The sequence below is a fragment of the Zingiber officinale genome, chromosome 1A (assembly GCF_018446385.1).
Source record: "Zingiber officinale cultivar Zhangliang chromosome 1A, Zo_v1.1, whole genome shotgun sequence".
Taxonomy (NCBI): Eukaryota; Viridiplantae; Streptophyta; class Magnoliopsida; order Zingiberales; family Zingiberaceae; genus Zingiber; species Zingiber officinale.
Genome location: NC_055987.1, coordinates 103,187,049 through 103,194,456, shown reverse-complemented (window position 1 = coordinate 103,194,456; position 7,408 = coordinate 103,187,049).

Here is a 7,408-nt window from a genome sequence, read left to right as displayed (position 1 = left end):
CTCACAAAACTCGAATATGCATGTGAATAAAATAAATCTAAAACTGAATGCTTTAGAGGAAACACTACACATGCTCATATAATAGCAAAAGAAACAAGACATGCTGAAATGCTAAACATGTAAAGCTTATTTCACTTGTTCAAAACTTATACTTTTATACTTCAGAATAATAAGTTTAACTGAACTGGTACATAAGATGAGCTAAACTGATGCTAGGCTATTGCTGAATCTAAACTGTATTCACGTAACTGATTTGTGGAGTTTTGAAAACTATTTTCATAATAGATAAAAATAATAATCAAGCTCTAATGGGCCGACAACTGTAACTAGACCCGAGGTAGCTAGTCCAGAATCTAGTAGGGTTTACTAGATTATCTAAACCTAGGGACGACTATTGGAGCCCAACCCAAGGACAACTAAGAGTCCAACACAGTGCTACTGATAAAAGTAAAATACTGATTCATAAGCTGATTTATCTTAATTACTTATTCTTTAAATGTCTTGTCATTTTAACGAGCAACTTGTGTGCCAAAATCCCTAAAGTCTTGACTTTGAGATCTACTTAAGGCCTTGGCCTTTTTTTTTCTTTTCTTTATCTTTCTTATACTTGTTAATAGCTCTAATAAAAGAATGCTTCTTTAAAAACTAAAATGTTTAAACAAATTCTAACTTTGAAATGCATAAACAAAAATCTGCATACTATGCTAATTAAAATTCTGCATACTATGCATTTTATGTTACACTATTTCTGCATACTATGCAAACATAAATTCTGCACTATAATACTTAACCAAACTGCACTATAATTTTTTTTAAAAAAAAACTGCACTGTAAGTTCCACCAAAAATCTGCACTACAAGTTCCACAAAAAATCTGCACTATAAATTCCACCAAAAATCTGCATTACAAGTTCCACCAAAAATCTACACTATAAACTTAATTAAAATCTGCACTATAAGCTTAATTAAAATCTGCACTATAAGCTTACATAAAAATCTGCACTATAAGCTTAATTAAAATCTGCACTATAGGCTTAATTAAAATCTGTACTATAAATTCCACCAAACATCTGCACTATAAACTTAATTAAAATCTGCACTATAAGCTTAATTAAAATCTGCACTATAAGCTTACATAAAAATCTGCACTATAAGCTTAATTCAAATCTGCACTATAGGCTTAATTAAAATCTGCACTATAAATTCCACGAAAAATCTGCACTACAAGTTCCACTAAAAATCTGTACTATAAACTTAATTAAAATCTGTACTATAAGCTTAATTATAATCTGCACTATAAGCTTACATAAAAATCTGCACTATAAGCTTAATTAAAATCTGCACTACAAGCTTAATTAAAATCTACACTATAAGATTACATAAAAATCTGCATTATATGCTTAATTAAAATCTGCACTATAAGCTTAATTAAAAGTCTGTACTATAAGCTTAATTAAAATCTGCACTATAGGCTTAATTAAAATCTGCACTATAAGCTCACATAAAAATCTGAATTTCTAATTACAAGGGAAAAACAAATTTTGGATCTACTCTAAATTCCCAAGCAACCACAATCCTTTACAGCATATTCCGAAAACTGAAAGAAACACTAAATCAAAGCTCGAAACTACCCTTACCGCAGGTGAGTAGCACTTACCTTGCTTCTTGGACTCACAACCGAACAAGAAGGGCTTCTAGAACCTTGGCCGGCTGCTGGAGACGATGCCCTAACTCCCTTTTGTTTTCTGCCCGAGCTCCGCCGTCGCACGCTGAAGAGAAGGAGAGAATGGTTTAGGTCACGGGAAAACAGAACATCAACTTATCCCTTTTTATAACTCAATATTTCTGTTAACTCCTTAAATAAATTTTTCTATCTTTTCTAAACAGAACCGCCCGCTTGGGCACTTGGTCAGCCGGATTCGCTTAAGGTTTGGGTTGGAGGTTGCGAGTTCGAATCTCAGCTGCATCCCTTTTATTCCTATTTATTTTCTGTTTTCCTATTAACTATTTCTTAAATAAATTTCATTCCCCTTTTTAATCGGCAATGCTCGCTGGGTCACTTGGTCAGCCGCGCTTTACTAAATCTTGGCCAGGTCAGAGGTCGTGGGTTCGATTCCTCATCCGAACCTTTTATTCCCATTTATTTTCTATTTCTTAACTACTACTTAAATAAATTTTGTTCTCCTTTTAATCAGCAATGCCCGCTTGGGCACTTGGCTAGCCGCGTTTCGCCAAAACCTCTGACTAGGTCAGAGGTCGCGGGTTCGATTCCTCATCCGAACCTTTTATTCCCATTTATAGAGTAGGGTGTACTATGAGCTTCTTCTAATCAGCAACGCCCGCTTGGGCACTTGGTCAGTCGAGACAACTTAAGGCTTTGCTTAACCGGAGGTCTCCGGTTCGAACCTTGGCTTAATTTCTTTATTTTTTGCAACTTGTTTCTTTTGGTAAAAATACCAAACAAACTCCAAAAATTGCATAAAAATACTCTAAAAATTTCTAAAAATCTCTAGAATATTTCTAAAGCATTTCTAAATATTTTTAAGTACTATTAGGACTCGGAATGAGGAAATTTGGGTCATTACAATCCCCCATACCTTATAAAAAGTTCGTCCTCGAACTTAGAATAATTCTGGATATTTCTGCCTCATGCTGTCCTCACGCTCCCAAGTAATTTCCTCGCGCTTCTGATGCCAAATGACCTTAACTAGTGGTACTTTTTTGTCCCTTAGTCTTCTTAACTTCTCGGTCCACTATCACCCATATCGTATTGTACCCATTAGTGGTCCTTAGAAGACCTGTTATAAAGTCTCTAGAGACTGCAGGTGCATTAGTCACACCAAATGGCATGACTACAAATTTGTAGTGTCCATATCTGGTCCTGGAAACTGTTCTGGGTGTATCACTTCTTTTCACTTCCAACTGATGGTACCCAGAGCGCAGGCCTATTTTAGAGCACGTTGTTGCCCTCCTTTAGCTGATCAAATAGATCATCTATTCTGGGAAGAGGGTACTTGTCCTTAACTGTTACTTTGTTCAGCGCTCTAAAATCTATGCACATCCGCATAGATCTGTCTTTCTTCTTAACATCTAATTATGTAGAGAGAGAAAATTTGAAATTGTCTCTATACTCTCTAGACATATAAAAAAAACATAGAAAGACAAACAAGAACTTTTATCTAGCTTAAGCACATATAAACAAATATTTCTAAGAATTTCTCTATACTACAAATAATAAGGAAAAGCATACTAAATAAAAGAATTTTAAATACTTTCTTACTTGAAGACGACAAGGCTGGTGCTGATGTGTGATGCTGGAGAATAGGAACTGCTCTGATACCAACTTGTAACACCCCACCCTCCTCACTACTAGACTGTGAGGGCGGAGCGCTACTGGACTACTAATTTTTCTTAACTAGGGTTGTTCACATGTAAAGATCAATACATAAACTCTCTAATCATGCAATTAACTAGCAGCGAAAAACTAAATGACTAATCTACACATACTACCCAAGTACATGTTTATATCTAAAACTATATATCAATCTAATCATGCTGAAATATATATATTAATCTAAACATGCATGCAACATTAGTACAACTCAAATAGTGAGACTATATGCATAACAATTCTAAACCCTACTAGATTTGGGATTAGCTACCTCGGGTCTAGTTAGGGATGCGCGCATAGCAAGTACAGTTGTCGGGCCCATCAGCAGCTTGATTATTATTTTTATTGTAACAACCACCCTTCTTACTACTACTACTCTCTAAGGGTGATCGTTACTTAACTACTAACTCTACTTAACCAGTATGATCGAAACCACGAGGAGTCTCTACCGAAAAATTTCGACAGCATCTCCCCTGTACCGGTGACCATAAAATGAGATACATACATAGTATACTTCAGCCACAGGTGGCTGGAACATATATCAAACAACCACGTAGTTCATATATAACCAAAATAATCAACTCTCGCAAAGTACGATAAAATGATCCATAGAATAGCATGTACAAGTTCTAAATTCTTTTAACAATTTAACAAAAATAGTCTTAATAAATTCTTGGCAAATCCCCAGATCTCTCCATAGTCTAGGCATCACACATCATCGAACACCTCCTTGTCGCCTTCCTTTGCTAAAACTTTTCCTTTCCTGTATCTGCAATAAGAGGATATGCAAACTATAAGCGAATGCTTAGTAAGCGCTATCTAACTCACAAAAACATGAATGTGCATGTATACGAGAAGAAACTGGAAACTGAATGCTCTAAAATAAAGCATATATAGCTACTCATGTTAATCTAATAGCAATAAAGATTACTCATGCCCAACTAATAGCAAAGCAATAAAATTAGCATACTCGTGACATACAAGAATAAAAACTGCGTGTTGGAAGATAAAGCTAATCATGCTAAATAACTAATCAGGAAACAAATAAAACTAACACTGCATGCTTCGAATTAAAAGAAACTAAACTCGCTGACTCTAAACATAAGTGAAGCTTGTTTCATTTGTTTCAAAACTTATACTTTAATACTTCAAAATAATAATAAACTTTTCTTGGGCCCAGGCTTAGTACCAAAGCATGCTCCCTAATAGAGACTGTGGTAGCTTGTCATCAGTCCTACGAGGGTAAAGACCTTGGTCTTACCAGGGCCAAGACCTTGGAATTGGTCACCTGGATTTCTTTAACGACAACCTTGGAAGTCGGGTACTAGCCTTTTTTAAAATAAAATACTTGTTATCTTGTAATATTCTTATAATAAAATGCCTTGGCATTTCTTTGAGCACTTGGTGTGCTGCTGATCCCAATTCTTAAAATTTAGGAATCCTATCAAGACCTTGGTCTTTTCTTACTTATAGCTACTCATAATCCCTTAAAAAGGTTTATTAGAACACATAATTATTCCATTAAAATACATGGCTGCTCATGCTGGTTAAAATAGCAAATAAAAACTAAAGAACCTACTCATGTATATCTAGTAGTAAAGAAAGCTAGTCATGCTCAACTCATGGAAAATAAAAGTTGCACGTGCTCAATAATAGCAAATGAAAACTAGAAAATCTGCTCATGTACATCTATTGCTACACAAACAGAAATGCAAAGAGGAACTGCTCATGCTCGCAAACAGCAAGGAAAACAAAACAGCAAAAAGGGAAATTATACAACAAAGGAAAAAGTCTAAACAACATGTTACAACAAAAACTAAACTTGAGATGAAACTAATTCTTAAAGAATGAAGTACTGCTCAATAAACTAATTCTCATTGACATCTCTCACACTGTTAGCCATTAACAAAAGAAATATAAAGCCTGGCATCAAGTTAATTAAGCTCCACATGTAAAATACCAGAAAAATGGTGAATAAAGATAAGGGAATTTTCCAAAATTTATAGAAATTTTTCTGAAATTTTTTGGAGACTGTATGGACGAGTTTACAGGGATAAAAATGGGGCCCGGGAGAGCCTGTTTAGGCTGCCCCAATTTAACGAGGAAAAGTTGAATTTTTCTATTTATTTTCTTTCCAATTTTATTTTTTCCTTTATTTTCTCTTCCCCGCGCCTTCTCTTCTCCTCCTCGCGCCGAACCCCGACTCCTTGCCAAAAAACTGCCACGCGACGGTTCCGACTTCACTTCCACCGCAGATTCCTTTCTCTTCTCCTCTTCCTCTGCCGACACAAACCACTCACGGGGCATCTCAACGCCGCCGACTTCTGCCCAAGCCCTATTCTCTCCCGGATCTTTGCCAAGCCGCCCTTTCCTTCTCCTTTTCCCCTTCCTCTCATGCCTTAGCCGATGCCGTCTCCCCGACCCGATCGATTTGCTCCACCCAACGGTGCCGCTCGCAACACCTCCCCTTCAACAGTGCTTTAGTGCCGACACCGTGCCCTAGCTTGAAGCCAACGGCCACGGTCCGAATTCTCTCCGGCGGCCACTACTTCGCATTTCTTTGCCCAAGCGTCGGTGACGCTCGAGTCTCTCCCCCTTCGTGAGTTGCCGCCGTCGCCTCTCGCCGTGGAGATATCATATCGCCGTCCCTATGCCCTTCTCCCCTCCCGTGACACCGAAGCCATCACCGTCGTCTCCTCCTTTCCTGCGCGCCGACGCACATCGCCGGCCACTGCGAGCCCTAGCCTCTCCGCAGTCCCCGAGCCCAGCACTTTTCCCTCGCGGCGACTCTGCCCCGACACCAGTCTGTGCCCTTCTTCTTCTCTACCTCATCTCGGCACAACGCCAACACCGACCCATCTCGCTGGTGTGTCTTTGCTCAGGTTTGGATTCGAACGGGAGTAAACAGAGTCGACTTCCCTGTGCCCTAGCCGCCAGTCGCCAGCCACCGAGCGCCCTCCGATTTCCACCGCCATGCCCTAGCAAGTAGCCGGCGTCGCACGGAGCAGTGCCACCCCTCACTGTGCCGCCTCTCCTCTGTTCTTGATCAATCCTTCTTTGTGGTGCAGTTAGGTCACGGTTGAGGTAAGTTGGATTCTTGGTTTTTGGATTTTTGTTCTTGATCAGAACAGTGTAATTGGTTCACAACCATGAATTGTTTCGTTTGTGATCTGGAAATATGTGCTTGTTTTCTAACAGCAAAGCTTGTGTTCCAGCAGCAATCAATCTGTGCTGGCAGCAATAGTCCTGGTGTGGATCAACAAGCACGGTTACGAGTTAGGTAAGGAACATTTGGGTATTCGAATTTTGATTAGAATGTTTGTGTAGATTAATTCTTGTGGGGATGATCACTGTGGTACTGTCATTATTTTTTCCACAGCAGCTGTGATTTTTCTGGCCATAATTTCCAACAACATCCTTGCTGTGAGAAGTGAGGTAAGGAATAGAGTACTTGTTTCAATTGTAGTAGCGTACACAGGAATTTGATATGTTTTGTAGTTGAACGATCATGTGTATGTTGATTAGGTTTATGTGTTTTTGAAATTAGGGTTTTGCCCTAATTTAGGGTTAAAGAATTTATTTAGCTATTTATAGGAATTTTAGCTAAATAAAATTATATCTATTGGTATTACAGGACTTTGACGCGAGATGAGTATCTCGATGTCAGATTTGGACATTCCTATTGAAGGCGGGTACCTTTGACTTTATGTCTTTGATATGCATAGTAGTGAAGTTAACAAATAGCAATAATTATATTTCTTATTTGCTTCGGTTAATCACTACCCGATACCTGTTACATGCTTGGTTAATTGCTTGTTTTGCATCTCATGTTATTACTTACCTGGTTATACGTGCTTATAGGGGTAGTGATATAACCATACTTCACTATGTTCAGGACCTAGGTGTGATACCTTATCTGATCTGTGTACCCTTGATATGATTTATTGACTATGGTGCACATCATATATGTATGTAGATTGGTTTAGTATATTACCATGCTTAGTGTCATGCACCATTC